Raw genomic sequence first — 12,634 nt, forward strand, 5'->3', positions numbered from 1 at the left:
TAGAGCTGATTCAATTGTGGTTTTATTAGTTTGGCCCAAGGCTGGACATATTAAGAGTTAATGCTACCTCTTTGTCTTTCTATTCTTGTAATTTTGTATAACAGTCATCAGTTTTGGGAATTACATTTTCACCCCTCTCACTTCTCACCTCAAGTGCAGTCTGAGAAGTGATGAAATTTTCAAAAATGGCCTGTGGTGCGATGGGGCTGCAACATGCCTCTCCTCACATGCAGCAGCAACGTTTCTGCGTCGTATCAGGAATTTTGTCTCATATTCTACAGAAAAGCGTGAGGTTTTTTTAATTAATATGCATGTATGAATGTAATTAGAAAACTCACAGACTGCAACCCGGCGCAAGATCATTCTGTAAAGGAGCCAGCCTCCTCTAGTGCTGAAATCAATAATCATTTGCCAATTGTATCTGTTCCAAGAGAACATCATTAGCAAGACCTCGGTGGAGAATTCAACAACTTTTATCTGAATTTAACACACAAACCGTGACATTACCCTTCTTGACTCCTGAGCACAATGCATCTAACATGCTGAATTACTTTACATGTTTTGCTTTTGCTACATTAATGTGCTTGATGCATTGTAGAAAGGCAATTTAATCTTATTGATCAATGCAATCTTGGTATCTCCTGTGGCCAAAATTAATCCTTAGTGCTTGCTGCAAAGTCTCCATTTTGAGACACTCTGTCCCTGGATAGAAGGAGACGATGAGGAGGACCTTCGTGATTAGCTTTCACTTTTTCAATACTTGCTGTTTGGATGGATTGATGCAATGACTCCTGAGGTGAAGGCAACACAATGTCAGAAACACCACTATAATATAACACTTATATGATATAACCAATCCATTAACGCTGCAATACCCTGAACCTCACAATTTAACCACAAACTGCAATCTTTTTTGAAGTATTTTTCTTCATCTTTATTTTTGATGACATTTTTATATTAAAATAAATAATTTAAAGATGCTATATTCATATATTACGCACACACACCTACATTACAGCCAAAAAGTACCATACAGTTAATCTACAATACAATTTCAGTGCACTGATGGTAGTCTAATGTTGCAGTGCTGTTTAAATGTACTGCATCAAGTATTTATGATATCCTGTTCACCCTCATATGGTGATGTTTTTCTGAAAACCCAAAGGGAGTCTGGGATATTTAAACGCCTGACGGGACACACAAGAGAAAAAAAAAAGGTGTGAGACTAGACAAGTGGAAATCTTTACAGGTGGTAGCAGCTGAGTTGAACACCCCTCAAGTCGGATATGTTGGTATTTATAGATCAGAGAGCAGTCTGAAGTGCCTTTTTACAGTAAATAAAGCCTTTTGAGTCATCTAATAATTCTTTGCTTTTCTTAGAACAAGTGTAATAGAAGGTGCCCATATCTTCTGCTGTCATTCACAGAGAAATGTTTAAATGACAAAATCTAAAAATGAGAAAATAATACTATTGAGAGGAGAAATAACAAGTTAATTTTTTTATAAATTAACAGGAGTTTGCTACAGCCAAATGTGTTCTGGTCAAACCCTGATTGGCCTGGTGCCCTGAGGTCTCCGACCTCTAGGGGGCTTCAACAACCCACCAACTGTGGCCTAATCCTTTTCAATTTTATTTATTTTTTAATCTCATCTCAAGTAAACGAATTGTGTGTGTATTTTCTATGTTAAATACTAACCAATTAATGCAGCGTCACTTTATTTTGAAATAAGAAAACTAGTCTGATTGGTTGTTGGCTGTGTCAATCATGATGACGACGGGAGGTCAGGTGACTCAGGTGAGTTTTTGGTCAGCGGCCAGCGGCTTGTCGGAAGTTTTGCCAGTGACAAACTGCTGAGGGGAGCGCTCGTTTTCCATCATCCCACGGATTAAAACCATAGACTGTATGAAACTGACCTGGCAACGAGGGTGTACCAACAAGGCTTGAACTTTCTCTCAACACTGGGAATACAGCCTGAACTGGACTTTACTGATGTGGTGGAGCCGTTTTTAGAGGAAAAGGTGTAGAAAAAGAGTCGCAAAAGGTAGGACAGTGTTTTCTCATGAAGTTTGGTGTGCTAGCTAGCTTTCTTGTCTCATTTGTGAGCTGATAAACAGAAAAATCATTCAGTTCAGCGCCTCTTATCGATGTTTTCAAAGCTACTGATGCAACCTGAGCGCGGATAGCGTTGTTTCTATAGTAACGCAGCCGTCAAGGCTCCCAGTGTGTCGTAACTCTGCTTGAAGAAAAAACGCTGAACTCGCTGTTGTTTATGTGGTTGTCCTGACTTTTTTGAGTGATTTACGCCCTGACACTGGGTTGTATATTGACAACTTCATATTTCATAAAATTCTGAAGCAGCTGCTGCAAATAATGGAAACACTGTAGGCTTTCTCCTACATTATTTATACATGATGGTCTGTCGTAATTCGGTTTGTTTATTCTTGTCTCCAAGCTGTTGTGTTTCTACCATGAGAAGTTGTTGACATTGGTTGTTTTTGGAAAAGTTTTTGTATATATTTGCATCTCTCTGCCAGGATGTGTGATATGATGGGACTCCTTTATGATAGGATATACAGGTTACTTAGACAATATTTTGTTATTGTTCAGGTCCACAGTGCAGTATGGATCAATCACTTTGTATGTGCGCAAGTAGGAGTGTGTGATACAAATAATCTGAATCATAAACTTTATTGTTGGTGTTGGGGCACTCGGTTTTTGCACCATTGAGCTAAACAGTGTATGCTAACATGATATTGCTGCCACTGGCTGAAGGAAAGTATTGTTGCAGTAATGTGGTGTAAGTCCTGTATGATAGAAGATATCGACAGGTGTTTATGTTGTCCTTCAGGTTGTGAACCTAGACTGTAGTTTGTCAGTGTAAATCCTGTATGATGTATGATAGAAGATATCTACTGGTGTTGATCCTGGACCTGTCAGTGTAAATCTTCATACAGGATTTACACTGACAGGCTACAGTCAAATCATAATCAGAATATTTTTCTTATTTCATAATAAAATAACGCTGCATTCATTCAATTCAGGAGACAGCATTTATTTGCACTTGGAGCTGTTATATTGCAAGATGTTATTAACTTTTTTTATGGGAGGATTGTAAAACCCTACTAATCTTGAAATATTATAATGAAGGCAACTGGAGTGCCCTAAACCCCGTTCCAAGCATTATGGCTTCGTACAACATTCTGCATGGAACACCATCACTTATTTTAATGTACATTATTTATCATACATGGTGAATGATACATCATACAGTATAATGTGTGACAGAAGATATCTACAGGTGTCAATGTTGTCCTTCATGTTGTGATCCTAGACTGTAGGCTGTCAGTGTAAATCCTGTATGGTGTATCATAGAAGATATCTACAGGTGATGATGTTGATTCTGGTGCCCAGGGGCCTCCACATTCTTAATCCAGGCATGGTTCTGGTCTGACCGTACACAGTGTCAAACATGGATGTATTCTCTGTGATGTTACCCATAGGTAAATATCTCCTTTCGCATGTCACATTCCAGACAGTGGTTCTACAGTCCCTGACAAAAGTCTTGTCGCTTATCCATTTTTTAGAAACAACAGCTTATAACCTAACTTTTAATTAATCCATTGGTTTTAGAAATGGCTCATATGAAAGCTAAAACCCTCCCAAATTATGTTTAATATACTAAAATAAATTTGCTTCACTGAAGAAAGATTGATCATTTAATGAACACAGAAAGGTCAGATTTTGGCAAGACAAAAGTTTTGTCGCCTACAGAGAGTAATGTCAAAATTGAACAAATAATTTCCTTCAAATACAAAAATATTTTGCATAACATCAGTGAATTAAGTAGTGGTGCTGTGAGATCCATATTTAATGTCTTGTATGACTTCCATGAGCTTGAAGGACTGCATCCATGCGGTTCGACAATGATTCATACAATTTATTGATGAAGTTATCAGGAATTGCAAAGAAAGCAGTCTTACATGCCTCCCAGAGTTCATCAAGATTCTTGGGTTTGTCTTCTATGCTTCCTCTTTCATTCTACCCCAGACATGCTCAATGATGTTCATGTCTGGTGACTGGGCTGGCCAGTCCTGGAGCACATTGATCTTCTTTGCCTTGAGGAACTTTGATGTAGAGATGGAAGTATGCGATGGAGCACCATCCTGCTGCAAAATTTGACCCCTTTTATGGTTGGGAATGTAAGAGGTAGCTAATACTTCTTGATATGTTAGGCTATTGATATTCAAATCTCTCGCACACCCCCATACTGGATGTAACCCCAGACCATGATTTTTCTGCCACCAAACTTAACTGTTTTCTGGGTGAATCTCGGATCCATGCTGGCCCCAGTAGGTCTCCTGCAATATTTGCTATGGCTGTGATGTAATTCAACCGAAGATTCATCTGCAAAATCCACCTTCTTCCACTTTTCCAGCATCCATCCTTTTAGCAGGCTGTGGGCCTTGGCAAATGGCACACGTTTTTTTAATTGGCTCTTGTTTAGTGCTGGTTTCTGGGCACTGATTCGACCATGGAGGCCATTTCGAGACAGAATTCTAGAAACTGTTCTGGTTGACACAGGGACTTGAGGTGACCAGGCCTGGTGGAGCTCTGCTGCAGTGGGAAAGGGGCTGGCCTTGGATTTTCGAGCAGTTGTCTTGCGGAGTCTGCCGGATCTGGGCTTGTCAAAAACATCTCCAGTCTCTTCAAACCTTTTTCTTATTCTTTGCACTTGACGCTAAGACACATTGAATGTGTCAGCCACCTCAGCAGTGGATCTGGTCTTCAGCCTCTTGATAATCAACACTTTGGTCTCAGGGTGAATCTTAGGTATCTTGTCAGAGGTCAAGTTGCAGTTGATGTGAAGGTCTGGTGTGCTGGGGTTCTTTTTATACACACCCACTTATTGACTGATTAATTATTGATCACAGTTGAGGCTGTAATCTAGGTTTGGGTGCATCATATGACAAGGCGACAAGACTTTTGTCTTTGCAAAAACTGACCCAGTGGGCTTTCCCAAGCTGTGAATGTTAGAATGCTTTTCAGCAGTTTCGTTTGGCACCAAAATATTATTTCAAAAGCTGTTGGGATTAAAATGAGCCATTTCTTGTAAAAAAAAAAAAAAATGATTAGAAATATATTTGAGGGGCACTTAAGGTCAACTTGTACCCAAGCGACAAGACTTTTGTCAGGGACTGTAGTTACAAAGCGGGTTCAGCAAAAGTTAGCTACACAGCCTAGCTTTAAATTACTGCAAATTCACACTGTTTAATCTCTGAAAACAATTCAGGAGGCAACATTTATTTGCACTTGCAGCTGGTATGTTGCAAGATGATATTAACTTTTTTATGGGAGTATTGTAAACCCCAACTAATCTATAAGTATTACACTGAAGGCAACTGGAGTGCCCTAAGCCCCGTCTCAAGCATTAAAGCTTTTTATGACATTCTGCAGCGAACACCATCACTTATTTTAATGTACATTATTTATTCATTGTTAAATACTGCTGAGCATCAGTCATTCTTGTGATGTTTTGATGAACTTACACAGCAGTGAAAGAACAATCCACTCATCACTTTTATGACTGCCACTTGGTCACTCACTTGGATTTTAAGATGCATAATTGTTGTGTGTGTTGTGTAGTGTGTGTGATGTTTTATATGCCAGTGCCAGAGACAAATTTCCATTTTATGCAAATCTATTGGGCAAATCTGAATCTGAATTTAAGTGGATGTTCGAGAAAGCAGAAAGTAATTTGAGCATCTGGAAATCAGTGTTTTTTTATTTGTTTGTTTGTTTTTTGTCTTCCTCAGCAGTTCTGGTTCAGTTGATCACTGTCCAGCTGCTATTTCTTGTTACCTTAGAGTGTATGAGCTTCCCTGTTCACTTAAATACCTTCAGAAAACAACACTTCCTGCTGGAGAAGCTGAAATAAAACAGAAAAAATAGCCATAATAAATAGCAGGAATGGCTTCCTTCGGGATCTCCTTATTTCTTTGATTATTTTCATTTTCCTCTCGTTGGCCATTCTGAGTTGGAGAAAAGTATTCTGAAAAGAACATTTAGCAAATGCCTGAAAATTTCCTGATAAGATTTTTTTGCATTGCACCAAGCAACAACTTACACTATAGGGTCTAACTAAATGTATTCTTGATGCGAGACTTTTCTCTCTCCGCTGAATTAAAAACAAATTCAATTATTCACTTGTTTCAGCAGCGAGCATGTCAATTATTTCTCTTCTCCTGAGTCCAGTGATGCAGTACTTTAGTTCCCTTTTAATTGGAGATGAAATATCTAGTGAGCCCTGAGTGCAGTCGGAGAGAGAGCTGCTTTTTAGGCAATGCAATATACATGACGTGTCATGTGGGACATCCACGGCTGAATTACGTAACCCCGAGTGGTGCCTTGAAAACAATTTTAACACCCGAGGAGACTGTGCTGTTGTTTGTGGACCAGAGACAACTCCCAGGAACTGTTAGGATTCATCCTCATAGTATCTTCCAGGAGGCATTTGTGGTCACAAAAGCCTTTTTTTTAAATAGTAGGATACAACTTGCCGCTTTAATTGAAAGATGGTGGTAACTTTAGCGCTTATTATTGCTAAAGTTTAGCGCTGATTAATTCATTCACAGACTTTTTAAGCAACTAAGTGCTGTTCCTGCTTAAGATGGCACAGGATATGCTTAAAACCTTAACCTATAAAATTCCAGAGACCCAGCAGTCGTATCTCTCCCACTCACTGCACATTCATTTCTCCTACATAATGCACAGAAGTGGGTTGCTGGAATCCCAAGGCCTTGTCAATACAGAGGACTCATCAGGATGCTAGAGAGCAAGGTGTGAAGTGTCAAAGTTGGACATACAGCCAGCGCATGTCTGCCACGCTTCCTCTGACACTCATCCTACACCATTGGCTGTGCAAGGAGTGATTGACTGCGAGGTTGATTATGCTTCTTCCAGCCAGGTGGTTGGCAGGCAGAGAGACGCATATCACCAGATTGCTGCATCAGCCAAAGTGTGAGGCCACAGTTTCTGGCATCAGTGTGTCTGGACGAACATCACAGGAATAATAAAAAGATGCAGGGATGTCAATCATCACCCAAAATGTTTTTTTTCTCCCCATTTTGTTGGCAGCAGTCTCTCCATCTTGTATCTTGTATCATTAGAGGCTTTTTGCCTTTTGAGCAATGCTGAGATGGAAGACAGGCAAGGCTGCACGGTTAAAAAAACTCGAGGATTCTTGGATTCTTGTGGGAGAGGGGGGAGAGTCTTTGATGTTGTGGAGTTTCATGGAGGCAAATAACACACTTTGATATTTCATAAGCCATCTCTGCTCAAAAAAAAAAAAAAAAAAATTGCGGGCACAAACATCTGCACACACACTCTGTCAAAGATGAGGTTTGAATTACCACCAGGCTGAAAGATTTGCAGTTATTTTGGCCGCAGATATTTGTCTTACGCACAACACAGTTTCCACAGGACTGGTGGAGTGAATATCTGTCCTGTTTGATTTTCTGAGGAAGATAAATCAGTGTTTGGATGAACATAAAAGGTAATGTATTCATAAAAGCTGTGATGAGTGCAGCTGTCTCCAGCATCTGACATCCAATCTGAGACAAGCCGCCCGGGGAGGTTGGACCATCCTCCACTGTGGGAGTGTGAGTGTGTGTGTGTGTGTGTGTGTGTGTGTGTTTGTGTGTGCATTGATGTTTACGGGCACAACAAAGAATTTATTGTCTGACGGACTGCAATTTAAATTTCTGTGAAGGGAAGCACTGCAGGATTATTTCTAAAAAGTACAAGATATGAAATTGCATTCATAACTTAGTTTGACTAATGGGCTACAGGCAATGAATCTCAATATTTGAATTAATCATGCTTGATTATCATTAAAGATGGTCAGTAAAGATATTAGTAGATAAAAAAAAATCTAAACTTATCCAATACATTTGGCTTTAAATACAGTATATATATATATAGTCATTTATTTAATGTATTTATGTGCAGGAAAATTCAAGTCTTTCATGATATCAGCTTATGGCGGTAATTTAATACACTAATAATGTCTCAATTCAACCCTAAATTGAATGCAAAATCATTATTTAACAATCAGAAATTGTTTTAAGGCCCTAAAAAGGGCAAAATGTAGTCTTACTATAGATTGTATTTAAAAAGTGGAAGTACCCATTTTGATGTCACCCATTTGTTTGTTAACAACTATTTTCAAGCCTCAAGTTTGGCATTTTGGCTGTTGCCATCCTGGTTTTTTGGAGCCAGAGGCAACCATATTTGGAGAGAGCTGGGGAGAAAAATGCCAAGTTACCAGCTAATGTAAGCGCTAGCTTAGTCAGCAAGGTGAATCCATAATTTATGTTAACTGTGATGTTAAGTGAGATGCTAACTTTGGTTAGCAAAAACAGGCTTAAAAAAGAATGAACTGCCAACTTGTTGGAGTGACTTCAAGTAGCTGAAAAATACATTTTTAGGTGACTGAAATGTTACAATTAACCCTCATGAAAAGGGTCAAAGTTCTAAGACAAAAACACAGACAACACCCAAAACATAGTTCACAGCTAATATCATGTACACAGGGCCGTGGATACTTATTGCTTCACTTCAGTCCTGTTTGACAGGTTGCTGTGATAGTGAGCAAGGTTTATCGTCTATTATACTTTAAATGGGACAATAACTTACAAAATTAGGACTTGAAAGTGGTGATAACTTTCACGCGACATGAACTCATTAGGGATTGTTTTGAGGTAGTACATCAAGTGAGAAGTACGGTAATTTTCTCATGGATTTCTATTCAGTTGTGGTTATTTTTTGCAACCTGTGGGGTCGCCCCCTGCTGGCTTTTAGAAAGAATGCAGGTTTACATTTGCATTGGCTTCACTTTCTAGGTTGTTGCTCGACAATTGTCAAGATTGTCGCTTTCTCGCCAGATCTGGGTAGCAATTCAAGCAACACTTTCATTTTAATCCTAATTTGCTGCAGCTGTACGACACTTGGCTTTGCCCTAATTTTGTAATTTAAATATGTGTCAAAGCATTTGCACAACAAACCAAGACTGACACGTAATTTAAAATAGCTTCACACAGCAGGCTTATACAGGATCATCCCATAATCTCAGCTCCCAGAATGTCATCCAGGTTCAGTTTGTCCCTCCTTTTAGACCGTGCCATATGTTAAAAAACACACCCTTTTTAGTGGAAAGCAGCAGCATAGAAATGGATGCCCTACTGATATAATTTCCATTAGTCTGCTAATGATTGGGGTTTGATGATGTGTTTGTGTAACTGTTTGGGCACGGTAAACAGGAGACAGAGCATCTCCACCTGGCTTCTCTCATTGTTGCTCCTGCATTGCTAGACCTCCTGCTTTGAGAGTGCTGCCACATGATGTAAACCCCCATCAAAATCCTAATGCACCGCATGTCGACTCAGGTGTGGTGCGGAGTCCGGGGTTTGCTGATACATCAGATGTGTTTTGGTTTACTGTGGATGTGAGGTTCATCTGGAGGCAGCCTTGGGATGAGGCTTGTTATTCTCCTCAGTGAGACATGAGGCACGCACTCTAATTAGAACACATCTCCTGGTGAGAAAGACGCTGAGGTCTGACTACTCCTCCAATCTAATCAGCTTTCTACCTCACTTTAGCTGCTCCACAGAAAACAGACTCCCGCTCGTCTGACAAACGGATGCAACAACAAGGAGATGGCACTGAACAACTGTGTCTAATTTCGAGGACTTTGCAGGATTTCACAGATCTAAATCTTGAAAGGGCACACGCACAACAAAATCTTTGTCATCGTGCTCTCACTCTCTGCTGGAGACGAGTAGAAAAGGGGGTGGGCAAGTTGCTGTGGATTTGTAGCATAGATGCAAAGATCTGAATGCAAATAAAAACAACATGCTGTTTTTAGGGCCAATTATACCATTTTGTCAGATGGAATAATGGCCTACATTTACAATTAACCCGGTCAAATGTTGGCATTCTGCAAACCACAGCAGCATATCTGCAATATTTTGCTTGGCAATATTAAACTGATTCACGACTGCTTTTTTTTTCTTTTTCTGGGGGCTGTAGTGGGCTCAATTGTAGGAAAATAGGAGATACTGGTATCACATAAAACTAGAAGATCTAAGGAATCTTTAGGCACCATGTGTCAGGATGTCGTGTCGGGAAGTTGTAGTAAAAACGATGCAAAGTTAGACTTTTTTTTATTTTTCCTTCAAATAAATTCAGAGCAGTGAAGCTTAAAATTGAGGAAAGTTTGAGAAAATGCTGCAATTGTTGTCGTCCAACATGTTTGATATTAGTTCAGTTCAGTTTGACTGAATACTTTGTTGGTCAGTCTGTGGGTTTGACTCTCATTGTGCAGAAATAAAAAGACTGAAGTGAGATGAATAGACTGAGAAATTTTTTCTTATTTGACAAAACAATTCTTGATTAAATTTAATTTTGTGGACACAAAATGCAGTTAACCAGTTAAATCGCAATATATTGTATCGCAATACTCCCCATATCGCTTATTGCTTAAATGGCAATAATATTGTGTCGTGACTCAAGTATCTGGATAAACAGGTGTTTAAACACCTCTAAGTTACATGCATACTGGCTTTTCAAAAGAAACGTCATTGTGATCACAGGAATCGGTCAACTTTGTAAAATCAAACCTCTTGACTAAGGTCAGGGTAAAAGAACAGGGTTAGACTTAAAAGAACTATTTTTGCACTTAACTACCAGACGCAATTAGGTGGTTTGACTCCAAAAACCAACATTGACTCTTGGAACAAGAACACCAGTTTGGTGTCAAAGGTTTGTTTAACCCATGCATCTCATATTCTTCTATTACGGTGGCTTTTCATTCAGTCCTCTCTGTCTCATACATATGCTAAAAGGTGCCTTGTACGTCAGTATCACACTGCGAGGGTTGGTTAGTGACGAGCTGGGACAGAGACTATTTTTATACAGTCTGGTTCTATATCAATGGAATTAAATTCACTTGAAACTTTATTTTCATTACACTTCACTGTCTCACTCCCCTCTATAAACTTAATAGAGCACATCACATGCACACGCTTATTAAGTGTCATCCCTACAGGCTGCACTTCCAACATTGGTCTGCAAATAGTTGTAGAACATGTATCATTACGTACTTGAGACTGTGCCACAGTTGTCAGCACTTCATTTTAATTTGGCTCCTAAGCCACTGGTGATTTCGACCACTGGGACATCCTGTCGGCTGCAGAAGTTAAACTATTCTGAAGCATTAGGACTGAACGAGGTACACTGCTGAATCTCTGCCTCTGCAGTGTCAGCCGCTGTCTCACTCGGAGACCAGGGAACCTCATTCTATCTCATGTGAACATCCCGGGCAAAGGACGAGGGCTGCTGTGCGAATGTGTACTGTTTTAATTCGCTGCAGCTTAAATAGAGCGTGCATGTAAAATGCATTTTCCTGTAGGCATGCATTAAAAAAATGTTATTGCATTGGTAACAATCATATGTAGAAATGACTGCAATATATTCCTTTTGAAAAAATCATTCGCCGCTGCTTCTATCTCACTTCTAAGCTCATTAAAAATCCAAAAGAGTGAATGTTTGAAGCTACATTAACCAATAGGGATTCTGTAGATGAACTGCATTATGCACATGAGGAACATCACTGTGACATTTAAACGTTAAAGTCTGTCTTCAGCCAATGTGCATTTTTTTGTATGAGTGCTTTGAAGAAAAATAGACCTTTTTCTATTTTGATTTTCATCCCTCCAGTAAAAAAACAATATTTCTGCTTTAAGTATTAATCAATATCAGATCACAATGAAAGCTCCAAGCCTCTTTCTAAAACTCTCCAAGGAGTGTGGAAGATCAAAAAAGAACAATATGTGTCTGCTTGTCCTTTGTCTCAGCAATAACTAGTGCTCATCACCAGCTCACTATAGCACTGATCTGCTCCTTCAAGTATTTTTAGAGCCAAATAATGATCCATAATGATAAAATGGTTTGCACTATGTAGGATAAATCCAAACATTCAACACATGAAACCTATAGGGAAACGGCTCATTTACTCATAATGTTCCATAACGGCAAGAAAAAAAAAACAAATCAACACAATATTCAGTTTTAACAAATACTCATTAAGCTTAACAAGCACCTCATTAGCGGGAGTGCAAATAGGTCACGTCGTAGTGCTCCGAAATGCAAAGGGTTTCATGATTTGCATGGGCTGTTTCCTGAGGGGATTCATATTTGAAAAGAAAGCTGAGTGTGTGTATATGTGTGAGAGAGGGAGAGAGGGAGAGAGAGTTTTGACCTGCACGCAATCTCTGGAGAGCCGTTCACTAGCAGAGTCTAATCAGACTCTGGCTGGTGCTTGTTCTAGGGGATTGCTCTTCTCCAGCCCTCAGGCCTAATTAGGACCCATGTGTACCATATAGAGAGTTGCAGCTCTCAGTGACGACTGGGTAGACGCTCACCTGTGTGCGGCTCAGAAAGCAACAGAAATGAGCTGCTGGCGAGCATGATGACAAGAAGGGGCAGCCGAGGTGCTGCAAGCCACACTGCCTATATACGCCCCCACCTGGAGGTCGTGTGAGTTTAATGAACGCTAGGACAGGGAGAGAGAGAGA

Source organism: Centropristis striata, chromosome 21 (genome assembly GCF_030273125.1).
Source record: "Centropristis striata isolate RG_2023a ecotype Rhode Island chromosome 21, C.striata_1.0, whole genome shotgun sequence".
Taxonomy (NCBI): Eukaryota; Metazoa; Chordata; class Actinopteri; order Perciformes; family Serranidae; genus Centropristis; species Centropristis striata.